Source organism: Cydia fagiglandana, chromosome 22 (genome assembly GCF_963556715.1).
Source record: "Cydia fagiglandana chromosome 22, ilCydFagi1.1, whole genome shotgun sequence".
NCBI lineage: Eukaryota > Metazoa > Arthropoda > Insecta > Lepidoptera > Tortricidae > Cydia > Cydia fagiglandana.
Genome location: NC_085953.1, coordinates 7,185,198 through 7,198,336, shown reverse-complemented (window position 1 = coordinate 7,198,336; position 13,139 = coordinate 7,185,198). Strand labels below are relative to the sequence as shown.

General features: G+C 39.6%; 1 protein-coding gene and 1 long non-coding RNA gene across 2 annotated transcripts in view; both read left to right on the top strand.

The window, feature by feature from the left end:
* LOC134675665 (dual specificity tyrosine-phosphorylation-regulated kinase 2) overlaps nt 1–13,139 on the top strand; it is a 267,559-nt gene that overhangs the window by 97,384 nt on the left and 157,036 nt on the right. The window lies entirely within an intron of this gene.
* LOC134675545 (uncharacterized) lies at nt 3,922–5,652 on the top strand. The gene is made up of 2 exons (XR_010099765.1): nt 3,922–4,275; nt 4,828–5,652. It is a non-coding gene; the product is annotated as an uncharacterized LOC134675545 (long non-coding RNA).

The window sequence follows — 13,139 nt, the reverse complement described above, 5'->3', positions numbered from 1 at the left end:
TCACCACTTCCTTCCAATCGAACTCTCGCAACAAATTATACTTTGACTTTGAAAGTCTAAAAAGTTTCCCGTCTTTTAAACAAAAATTTGGAAAATTTGCGGGAAAAGATCTACAGCCATTGAAGATCTTATCATACCATTCATCTGGCTCAACGTCATCATTTGTCACGTTAATTGCATTTACTTGCATGAGTCTTGATAGTGCGTCAGGCACAACGTTAAGCGATCCCTTTCTGTGCTCAATCTCAAAGTCGAATTGAGACAGTCTGCAACCCCAACGAGCTAACCTCCCTGACGGGTTTTCAAGATTCATGAACCATTTGAGTGACGCGTGATCCGTGATCACTTTAAACTTACGTGAGCCTAGATATGCCTGAAATTTCTCCACTGAAAATATGACCGCAAGAGCCTCCCTTTCAGTGGCGCTGTAATTTCGCTCACTTTTGTTTAGGGCGCGGCTAACGTATGCGATCGGATGCTCAACCCCCTGGATGGTCTGGGAAAGCATTCCACCGATTCCGTATGAAGACGCATCACAATGTACTGAAAATTCTTTTTTAAAATCCGGTACCGCCAAAATGGGTGCCGTCACTAGAGCGTTCTTCAAAATCTTACATGCTTCCTCTGCTTCCGCAGACCACTCGAAAGGTGGCGCCTTCTTGCCCTGTGACGTAAGTTTATTCAAAGGAGCGGCTATCGATGCGAAATTTCGGATAAACCGTCGATACCAGGAACACGTTCCTAAGAATGCCCTTACGTCACGCGCATTCGTGGGTGTGGGGAAGTTTAGAACGGCAGAAACCTTGTCAGGATCAGTACGCAACCCGAACTCGTCCACGACGTAACCAAGGTATTTTATGGACTGCCTGAAAAACTTAGACTTCGCAAAATTTATTGTCAAATTTGCCTTTTCTAACTTCGCCAACACACGATTTAGCAAAAGCAAGTGCGTCTGAAAATCTGATGAGCAAATAACGATATCATCGATGTAACAAAAAGCTAAACCGGTTTCGATGTCACCTGTCAAATTGTGATCAATAAGGCTGTCCATCAGCCTCTGCTGACGCGCCGATGCGCCGCAGAGACCAAAAGGCATGACCTTGAACTTAAACATTCCACGACCGGGCACGCAAAAACTTGTCTTTTCCTGTGAAGTTTCAGCTAACGGGATCTGCCAGAATGAGGAACTTAAATCGATCGAGGTTAGGTATTTCGCTTCCTTCAAACTATCCAAAATCTGGGGTATATACGGAATGGAATACGAATCTCCCTTTGTGACCGCATTTAATTTCCTGCAATCTAAACAAAATCGCCAATCACCGTTAGGTTTCCTAACTAAAAGAGCCGGGTTATTCCACGGACTCTCACAGGGTGTAACTACGTCCAATTTTAACATGCGGTCTAACTCGGAGGCTAAAGCAGCGCGTTTTTCCGGCGATAACGGGTACTGTTTCGTTTTGATGGGCGTGGCATCACCAGTATCGATAACATGCTCCGTCAAGCTGGTTCTGCCAAGCCCCTTCTCCTCGAACGAAATGTTTTTAAATTTCCCTACGACGGTGTCCGCGAGTTCCCTCTCGGCCGCAGTTAAATGCTCGTAAGACCGAATCGTGTGTACTTGTTCTGCACTTAAACCGTTACAACTAAAATAATTTTCAGGTGGAGTCATGTGTTCCGCATTTTTCAAACATTCAGGCAATAAATCAAAAGCTTTCCAAAAATCATACCCTAAAATAACGTAATTTACGATCGAGGGTATTACTACAAACTTTATTACTTTCGTAGTATTTTCAAACGTAACCGGGACAAAAATGTACCCAATCGACTCGCAATTTACTCCATTTGCGACCCTACACGAACTAGAGTACGCTTCCTGAAATGTAAAACCGAATTTGACAAAATCTAAATGTGCATTGTTCCCTAAAACTGACAATGCTGAACCACTATCGGCCAATCCATAAATCTCAAAATCATTCGCTTTAAATTTCAAATATGGTCTAATATCATCTTTATTTGGAGCAAACAGAATCGTAGCAATCGAACTAGCATTTTTATTTTGTTCAATCGATTTAAACTTTAATCGATTCGATTGACACTTGCTACGATTCAACCTTAGGCGTTTTTTGACTGTTGTTGCATTGGTTTTGTAACGTTACCCTTCCGACAGATTTCACATTCCGATCTGATTGTGTTTGCTTTGCCACAGCCAAAACAGCTATACGAATTTAATTTAGGCTTTTCTTTACACAATTTAAAATTATGATCCGGTTTACCACATTTGTAACAAACTCCACGATGTGGTTTCGAAAACTTCGCGTCCGAAAACCTTGGTTGCTGTTTTCGCTGTGAAAAGGAACTATCCGACTTGGTCGCGAAGCTTGAGCTTTGTTTAGCAGCGATGGCATTCACCTGAGGTTGCTTGGCACTGGAGCCTTTATAAACATGATCACGACAAAGTGTATGCTCGCTGACCTTGGGCGGTTCTACAAATAATTTCGCCCTTTGCTGTGAAAACTCAACCTTGCGACAATAAGCCTTCAGTTCGGCGACCGAACTAATATCTACCAATGCCAACTGCTGAGTAAAATGTGGGCGAATGTTGTGCAACAAGATGTCCAGTTTCGCCTCCTCCGGTAAGTCTGATTTCAACCTAGCAAACATGCCAGACATTACCGCAAGATACAAGTGGATGGGTTCGTTTTCCCCCTGCGTTCTAGCTTGAATTTCCTGTCTCAGCCTAAAATCATAGTCACCGGGGACAAACTCATCCAACAAAAGTGACTTTAAATCCTGCCAACTTGAAACCGAACCCTTGACACCTCTAAACCACAACAGTGCCGAGTCTACAAATAAATGTGGTGCCGCCCTAAATAGTTTGGCATCTGAAACCCCATTTGCTTCTTTTAGTTCCTCCACACGCTCCAAAAATGAGCGCGGGTCTGTCAAACCATTAAATTTAACCTGCCATTTTGAAATATTCAAATCACTAGAGCACTGAACCTGCATTTCCCTAATACCGCTTGTTAACATTTCAGAACTATTGCCGGAGAGCAAAGGATTTGGATTTGAAACCTCCGCGCTGCCGCTGGGTGTTGCTGAACTTGAACCTGGACCCTCAATCTTCGCCAATAAACTCTCAAGCTTGGATTGCAAACTAGTCTTCAGTTCTAGCAATGTCTGGTTGCGTTCCGGCTGAACCCTAGCCAGACGGTGATAAATATGGTAGCCGAGGGCTTTAGCGCGACTTAAAGAATACCTCTCCTTTGTCTCACAATATTTGTCAACAATAGAAGCCAAATCGATCACTTTCTCCGAGACAATGCCTAGCTCCGACTCCGCTGACAGTTCAGTCTCCACTATGTCCTCGCTAGGCGCTTCTAAAATAAGAGACCTAAGTTGCTTTCTCAAAGCGTCAACCGTGGTTGCAGGCGTTTCCGACCGAATTTGAACCTCATAAATCAACTCATCCTTCAAAAGACTGTGAAATTGAATGCTGCGCTCCATTTTTAACTAGTGTATAAACTACTGTATTGAAAATTCTGGTATTAACAATATGTATTGTATGTATGACTGTATCACTATGTTGTTTTCTAACAAGATTAAATAATATTAAATAGTGTACTATTTTCTTTAAACCAATCTTAATCTACAAATAATGTAACTGTAATCCTTAATGAGTAAAGTATTTTTTCTACCGAAAATAATTTCTAACTGACAGGTGTACACTTTCAAACGTCAACTTTCTTTTTAAATTTGCAAAGTGAAAGCTACTATGAAATTGGTTCCAAACAATACCACAAACTTCCAAGAAAGTAATATTTCCAACAAAATCCAATACCGTTTACTTTAAATATGTAACAATGAGTTGACACTAAAGAAATTTAAGGTAAATGTAAGCAAATACTATAAATTAATTGTTATTTCTCAAATTCGAATATCTTTGTAATAAGTCCGTACTACAAAAGAATGCACAAAAACCTTTTTAAATTTCAATTTTACGCTTAAAAACGACACAAATTCAAAACAAATGTTGAAATTAAATCTTAATATCTAAAATGAGTGAAATTTCCTAGCATGTACTTGGTGCAAAGTACAAAACCACGTTATTTTTTACGGTTGGCAATAACCTCAAAAATCAAAAAATTGCTTGTCACTTTCTCTTCCAAAAAACATCAAATAAATTGCAGCAAACCAGCAAGATTGCAATCAAATCTTCAAATTACTATATCTAAAGACTATTTAATGAATAAAGAGCAACCAAGACTAAACAAAAAGGTGAGTAACACAGTAAATATTTCACAACTTTCCTGGTACATGAAATTTCACAAGATTCCTTTAGCAAGTTTATACCCAGGGCGCCAGTGAAACGTGCTATTTTAAAGGGGTTAAATAAAATTGCAAAGCTCCGGCTTGTTCAAAGAAAGCTATAGCACGTTAGCACAAAAACAATGAAATTAAAACAGTAAAAAATGTGGTGTCTAAAATTGCTTGCTAGAGGAACCTAATTTGGGAGATGAAAAAGCGAACACAAATTATATTATAGAAACTTTATTAATCCTAAGATCTTGCCAGTGGTAAGTTAGTGATTTAATCCTAACCTGCGAATCTGTGTGAACCTTTAACTTGATTTGACGACACCTAATTTTAGAACTTAGCTCAGTGGAAAGCTGGGCCGCTTAACAGGTCCAGAATAAAGCTTCACACAGAATTCTACTTATTTAAGAACTAATTTATTTTAATACTAAATAACTATGTACCAGGATTTTCAAATGTCTTTATCTTACTTTAGTGGTTGCTCAAAATTCTAAATTTACTCTAACTTTGCAGCTGGCGCTGATGCCTTACTAAATTAAATCATGGAAAGGACCGACCTCAGAATTTAAACGTTCCTCAGATGCAGCGGGGTGACAGGCTGCTTTCCCCGGTGAAGCTTGATGCTGAGCGGTGACGTAGAGCTCAGGGGCCGCGCACGTGGTACCAAAATGACGTGGCCGAGGCAGATGGCGTGCTTAAATTCCTCGCTCCAGGAGGTCTCCAAAACTAAATTGACTTCTAGGATTTTGAAGCTTTTGAGATAAATTACTCAACGCATGAAATAAATGAATGAATCAATGAATGAATAAATCCCGGCTCCTGAAAACCGAGAAAAGGTTATATTAGCCTACGCCCTTTATGGCCGCTAGAAAAGAGATGAAACCATTTGAAATTTGGCTCACCGCACTGGTAGCTGCTAAGCCTTCTGGCGGAGCGCTCCCTTCCCTCGAGCAGGAGTCTCTCTGCAAAGAACCAAATTTTGGTTAAGAACAAACCCACAACGTTTCGCGCCATTGTGGAGTCGATCACCACGAAATTTAATTTCTACTCACTCAGTGGAGCTTCCGAAGGACTCAAGCCGTTTCCATCTTTCAGACCACCATGCCGAAAGTGTGGCCTTCCCACAAATTGGGCTCTTGCGAGCGAGTGTCCCCAGAGGGGGTCCCGAATCAAATGTGCATATCATTCTCGAATGATCTCCAATATGGAGTCCCTGAGAGCCCTAACAAAAGGTAATAGGGTGGCAGTCCCTTGAAGACACAAATCCCACGAAAATTCTGTCTGAATTATTTAGACAATATCACTCCTGAGCCTAAGAAATATATTTTTACCATTTAATCTAATATTGTTTCATTCCAGAGCCACTTTGTAAGTCTGTAATTTCTATGTTTTGTTTTACATCAAAATTGTTTTTTATCTAATAAATCATACTTACTTCATACAAAGTTTTCCTGAAGTGACAACATAAATATCTCAAGTTTTAATTATTTTTAGTCATATGACAACCCCGACAACAGATAAGCATCGAGAGGTGCATCTGAATGCAACAGATTATGCATAGAAATGCAATCAATGAGGTTTGTTTTGGACACCGTTAAAAACGTTGAAATAAGAAGAGGTATTTTTCTTTTAATTATCAATCGACCCAAAATATTTATTTCAAATTTAGAAAAATGTACTACGTTACACTAGCAATTCGTATTATTTAGGAACGCAGTGAACGCACCCAAGTTGACACTTGCACTGGCACTTTGACGTTACATCCACCATCACCTTTATTATAATAGTCGTGGCAAAATGAGACTTGTTACCTTGACATGACGGTGTTATTTAGTTTGAAAGTATACCTAGTAGTTATCTATACGCCTCTGGCGGCCTCTTATTCGATCGGGCAGTTTAATCAGATTGGCGAAAATTTGACTAATCTGAATACGCCTTAAATCGGAGATTGGCGCCAATTTTATTTCTGATCAAATCAGTCGATTCGTTCATCCCGTCTGGATACCGCTTAAAGGCTCTCGTGATTGTTCGAGAAAGTTGCATTTTATCCACATGTGAGGCAAAGTAATCAAGTGCAAATTTTGCTGGTAGAATTGATTATTTTCAGGAACAAAAATATCAATAGATTTATGGTGATATTAATTAGTACCCCTAAATTGAAAAAATGCCCCAAAAAGAAAATACTGGCGTCACAAATTGGTATTCTTGCGCCCGTACTCCGTTTTATCGGTAATATCGGTCATAATCGGCGATTTAATTCGGCGAGCCAAATTGGCGTTTGTGTCCGCACGTCCTGATTCGATCGGGCAATTTAATCAGATTGGCGAAAAATTGACTAGTCTGGATACGCCTTAAAATTCATGAAATCGATCACAAATAGCATTAAGTATGAAAATGTGTGTTTCAAAAAGAAAAATCATATAAAGTTAGTAGATTTTTTGTGAAATATATTATTTTCTGAATCTGGAAATCGATTTAAAGTTGGTCAAGCAGATCTTGTCAGTAGAAAAAGGCGTCAAATTTGAAAAATGTAGGCGCAAAGGGATATGGTCTCATAGAAAATTTGAATTTCGCGGCTTTTTGTACTGACAAGATTTGCTTGACGTCAAATCATGGGATTAGTTGTCAAGCGGACCCCCAGGCTCCCATGAGCCGTGGCAAAATGCCGGGATAACGCCAGGAAGAAGAAGATTTGCTTGACCAGCTATACCTACCCATACAATACAATAATATAAAAATGTGACTTAAGCAGCAAAAACGTGACTTTTAGGGAAACGAAACGTAACTTAGGACTCCAGAGCCCTGGCAACATCGTGAAATTCCTAGGCATATCGTGAAACGTGAAAATCTTTGATTCGTTCCCTGAGTCGACGGAGGCTCCTATTTCTGGGCAGTTTGCCCTTCGGGCATCTGAAGCAACCTAGCGAACCTATCCTACCTATATATTGGTTTAATGTGACTATCGTCAAAACATTACACAGGAATATTACGATCTGCCTGATCTTACGATCGGCCGCCGACATAGACATGGCGTCTCCAATTGGTTATATCTTGTAAGATAGCAGTAGACGAAACATCTAACCTGCCAAAATGACACATGTTTTACATTTTACATGTTTACGTGACTCATGTGAAGTTCGTCTGGTGTGAACGGACCTTGAGCGGTCAATGTGCTATACTGACCTACCTGCAGGCGTCTACGATGTTTGCTTTAGAGAGGAATGGCCTGATTTGTTCAAATTGACGTGTGATTGTTAGTAAGGCTCGTTATAACACTTTAAACTCTCGCGTTTTGTACACATATTCAATTACACAAACGGGTCTACCCAGACCCGACGGACGACGGGGGACGGGTCTACGGGTCAGTCTTTCCGTGACCACAGCTGGTGCAACTCAGCTGAAACGTCGGAATTAAAGGTAAAAACAATGAAATTATATCGCGGTAGACCCGTTTGTGTAATTGAATATGAGTAAGGCTCGTTGTTACCCACAACAGCATGTATTTAACATCAGAGGCAATGTATTCCTTTATATGCTTTAAAGCTCACATATTATATTCAAAGTGATTTGTTGCGTTTTTAAAAATAAAAGCGTGTAAAAATTTTACTGTTGCATTCTATGCATCGTAGCAAGTACAAATAGTTGTAGTGTAAATTTGTTCTGTGTACAGTATCCATTTCGTCATTAAAAAGAAACTCAATTAAAAATTAATTAAAATCGAACCCGTTTAGTTTTCAAGTTCACGTGATCAATCATTAATGAGAATAATGAGTCACAAAGTAATCGACACAACATAATATTAAGTAAGTTAAAGTTTGACTGAGTTCAAATAATTACGAAGTATTTTTTCACCTTACCAGGCGTGGCTCACTCCGCGATTTAGTCGCTTTGCTACAAGTAGCTAAAAGTACATCCGTTCGACCCCAATTTTGGGGTTTGCCATAAGCCGCGCGCGGCGCTGTCGCCACCTAGCGGCCATATTTGTGCTGATCGTAACAGACGCGTTTTGTTAGAGAGTGAGTCTTCTGTACCTAGTACTATTATTTATTCTGTGATCTTACTAGCTTACCATAACCCCTGCGTGTTTTCTGCAGCACCTGGGTTTTTCTAGGCCTCTGGGTTTTTCTTATTTCACATTGGTAACGTTAGTCATATGAAAATCTCAACATAAATTTGCATACATTAACAAGTTCAGGAACCCACCTGATCTTTAAAGCTAAAAGTTCTTTGAATTCACGTATGGGCTCCCCTGATTATACCTTTTAATTTGATTTATCGTTCATCAAACCATTGTGCTTTGTTCCATGGGATTTTGCAGGTCCAAAAAAATTTGGCAGGTCCATTTTCTATGAGAGAGTAAAATATAGTTCCCTGTATATTCCTTCAGGTGTGAATATTACTTTAGTGTTGCAGTTGATACGGCTAATCATTTTCACAAAAGTAAGAAATAACCAAACACCAAAAAGAAGATTGGTATTTTTTATGTAAACACGCTACCGCGTGTCAAGCCACGTTTAAAAGAAGAGATGTTTTTGAATCACATGTTAAACTTATGTAACATAGTTGTACTTTCGTTTTTTTTAGCATTAGAAAGAACTTTTTTTAAAATCAAAAAAACGCTTTTTAAAAATCAATAACTATTACTTATGAAAGCAGAACAATATAAATAATCGTATTAGATTCACAATTGTTACATATTTGCCGTAACTTATTTTTAAATCGTTCAATTAAAAGACACATCAAGATTGTTTACCTTATTTCTAATGCTAAAAAAACGAACTATAGACTATAGTTGGGTTTTGCGGTATCAAACTGATTGTTCTTAGGGTATTTGGCAGCTGAGTGAAATCGCAAGTGTGGGCGAGTTGCACAATGTTTGCTAATGTGGGTAAATGACCTATGAGTGCGACACTGGCTGATGAACGGTACATATTTTAAAGGCCGCGGATCGGATCGGACATTGATTAGAGAACATTGTTTTTCACTGTCTATTAGTTACAGACTTGTGGTGTAATTCATAAACATTATCAAACTGCACAACGGGACTTAATCGCGTATTTAAGTTTTAAGATTTCCCCGTTGTGCAGTTTGATAATGTTTAATAATCGTGAAAGTTTAAATCAGTGTAATTCATAAACGTCTGTCAAGTCGAATAAGCTGTTGATAATCGTTTGTCCCTATCCCTCGTTTCAACATTTGTGTTTGGTTAGAAAGTGACAAAATTTAACAGAGGTTTGCCTAGTTTTATGAATAAGGGTGTAAGAGTTAGGGGAAGGTATCATTTTTAGAGCAACATATCTATTTCATCCTTTAGTTTTCTATGGTATTAGATCCTGGACTCGGCAGTCATAGCTGCTATTTACGAAATATCGTTTGATATTTACCAGTCGCTTTTCGGTGAAGGAAAACATCGTGAGAAAACCGGACCAATCCCAACAATGCCTAGTTTACCATCTAGGTTGGAAGGTCAGATTGGCAGTCGCTTTTGTAAAAATTGGCACTAGGCCTACGCCAATTCTTGGGATTAGTTGCCAAGCGGATCCCAGGCTCCCATGAGCCGTGGAAAAACGCGAGGAAGATGATGAGTAAATACTGGAGGATGTTAACTCCCGGCAGCTGTAGGCTGGAGTAAATTAAAGACCCGAGTTGCGATATTCCTACCCCCGGAGCACAGAATAATTAATAGTACTACCGTACAGAAAGGAAACTTCCTACAAAACCGAAGTTTGACAGCGGTTCAGGGTCGAATCATGCTGTCCCTTTCTAATATATGGCACTATCCCTTTCGGCTATCTAGGGTTGTCAAAAATCAAGTGATTATCTTATCTGTGGTCGTGCACGCAAAAGGAAGTCAAGTGGTGCCAACCCTAATAATTGCTCGGAGCAATGCTGAGCCGAGCGGAGCCGAGTTTGACCGAAGTCAGGAGCTTCGCACCCCTGCCCGGAGTTACAATGTTTGTTTTAAAAAATCGCAACTCGCACTTTTAGATCTCCCGTCTATTTCGGCGGGCACCGGGCACTGGGCAGGCGTGTCGAGCGATGACCTTGATGCGGGGTAAACGACCCCATACCTACACGCATACTCTTAACGGGTTGCCGACGGCATGGGGTTGACGATGGTTGCCGTGCCCTGGTTGGATTTTAATTAGGAGTAAAAATATAACTAGGAAATAAAAAAAAATATGTTGATTTCTGTTTTTGCGTCTGCCACGAATTCTATCCCGGTCAAGATCACTTATTTTTTCGTATATGATGTCCTATTTCAGTTTTGTAAAAGTATATATTATATTGATTTAAACTAACACGATCTTCACTCGAGTAATTATGTAAATGTACAAGAACGTACCTAATGTCTCGTTCGAAACGTTAGGAACAATATTAAAGTAAGCGCATGCGTTAGTTTAACAATTTGTTGTTTAAATTGCTCTTTAAATAGACCAAGAATAGATAAATAGACCAAGAATAGATAAAGAATAAAGAATAGCGTAGTAAACTATTCTGCAATTAATGGTGGTGTGGACATTTCCACAAGAAAATTCCACAAAGCAGTAATATTAATGAGTTCAATAAAGTTACTGCCTCATTTATTTGAAAAAATGTCATTTATTTAATGATAGTTCTTCACGCGATCCGATTGAACCATTATGACCCTCTGTTAAAACCTCGTATCTAATCCCAACATTTCCATGGAATACAATTCGTTTTCACATGAAAATAAGGTCTATTTTACAACCACGTTTTTGTGTAGCATAGAAGCTTGAGACGTTAACAAATGTTGTTTGCTTTCCTACAGTAACAATGAGTAATTAACCCACTTGAGTCTGTCTGTGGACATTCTTGTAATTTCAGCGTTATTGAGTCCAATTGGCAATTAGAGATTTCGACGGATTCGATTTCTTTTGAAATGTCCGATGTAGCGGGCCCAATTTGTATTTGTGTGGGGTCTGTCGGCTACTTGTGATCGTTGCTTAATTAATGTAACTAAAAACATGCACCTGCAATCTGTACCTTATCAATACTCAAATGTTGAAACCAAGATAACGTTTCGGGGATAAGTAAACTGAAGAAATACAAATACGTGCTCATTATACTTACCAGTAGCCTTACCACGAGCTTGTCACTGACATATTCGCTAGTGTTGCGTAACTTAATGTCTATGCATCTCGCTCGTACTGGCATATTAGTGTTGCGCAACTTTACCAAGTAAAATATGTGGTAGACCTGGAGGTTTATAGATCAATTAAAGAAGTATTTGTGTTGTTGGTGTTTCATGGACATAGACTAGGAATCCTCTAGACCGAGTTTAGAGCAATTATTTTATGCAATCGATGATGCCAAAAATGCGGGGGTGCGCGGGACGAGGTGAGCGAAGTTCCGTGCCGTGATTGGTCCGTTCAAAGACACGGACGTCACACAAAGACACTTTCGACTCGAATGGAGTAAAATTATCGTATGCGTGACAGAGGGGGTAGCGCGACTATGCTCAGTCTGGAGGATGTTTTGTCTGTGTTTATGGAACATATTCATTATTAATATATCTCAGACATTCTGGCTACCTTGCAATCAAAGTGTAGTCGTATGCGTTATTGACTGTCATAGGCGACAGCAACCTTTGTAATAGCGTCCTTTGCATGTACCATGAGTCACTGACATTGTCAAATCTGACATATACGCTCACGTCTATATAAATTTACTTTCTATACTTCTTGCTCGCACTATATGTATAAATAATAAATAAATAAATATTATAGGGCATTCTTACACAGATTGACTAAGTCCCACAGTAAGCTCAAGAAGGCTTGTGTTGTGGGTACTCAGACAATATATAATATATAAACACTTAAATACATAGAAAACAGCCATGACTCAGGAACGAATATCTGTGTTATCACGCAAATAAATGCCCTTACTGGGATTCGACCCCAGGACCATCCGCTTCACACACGGTCACTACCCACTAGGCCAGACCGGTCGTCAAAAGTAGGTATACAAAGTAAGTAGGTACCGGCACAGAATAAATAATAGTACTACCGTACAGAAAGGAAGCTCCCTACAAAACCGAAGTTTGACAGCGGTTCAGGGTCGAATCATGCTATCCCTTTCTAATACATGGCACTATCCCTTTCGGCCAATTAGGGTTGTCAAAATTCAAGTGATTATCTTATCTGTGGTCGTGCACGCAAAAGGAAGTCAAGTGGTGCCAACCCTAATAATTGCTCGGAGCAATGCTGAGCCGAGCGGAGCCGAGTTTGGCCGAAGTCAGGAGCTTCGCACCCCTGGTACCGGTTGGTAGCTACCTACACTGAAACCGCGTTAAAGTCAACGATCTGCACTACCCGCCAAATCTAACCCAAATATGTATTAATAATTGACACAATTACATATTGGCGGCTATTGGCATCGGGTCAACGCTCCGGGTCGCTGGTCAATACCATCCCATGGGGTTATTGATAGAACGTGCTCGTTAAACTGCTGGTGTTGCTACGCGTTGAAAATATATACGTAATCTGTTCAAATACCTATCTATACCTATGTAAATCGACCTGAAACTTGTTTGACTTTCTGCCGTATTCGAACTTCAAGATATTCCCAAGAAACGACACGTACTAAATCCATTCTAGATACTTAGTTTAGATATCAACTAGTTCTCTTTTGCAGCGCAATTCAGGCAACCAATGTCACTTTTACGTTAGATAGAGTAAGATATCTATAATATGAATATATGTGAATAGGATCTCTAAGTCATATCCTGTGGAAATCGTTCAAGAGTATCCCTACATTCGCGCAAATGTCAGATTTGAGAGGTTAGATCTTAAACATATCGT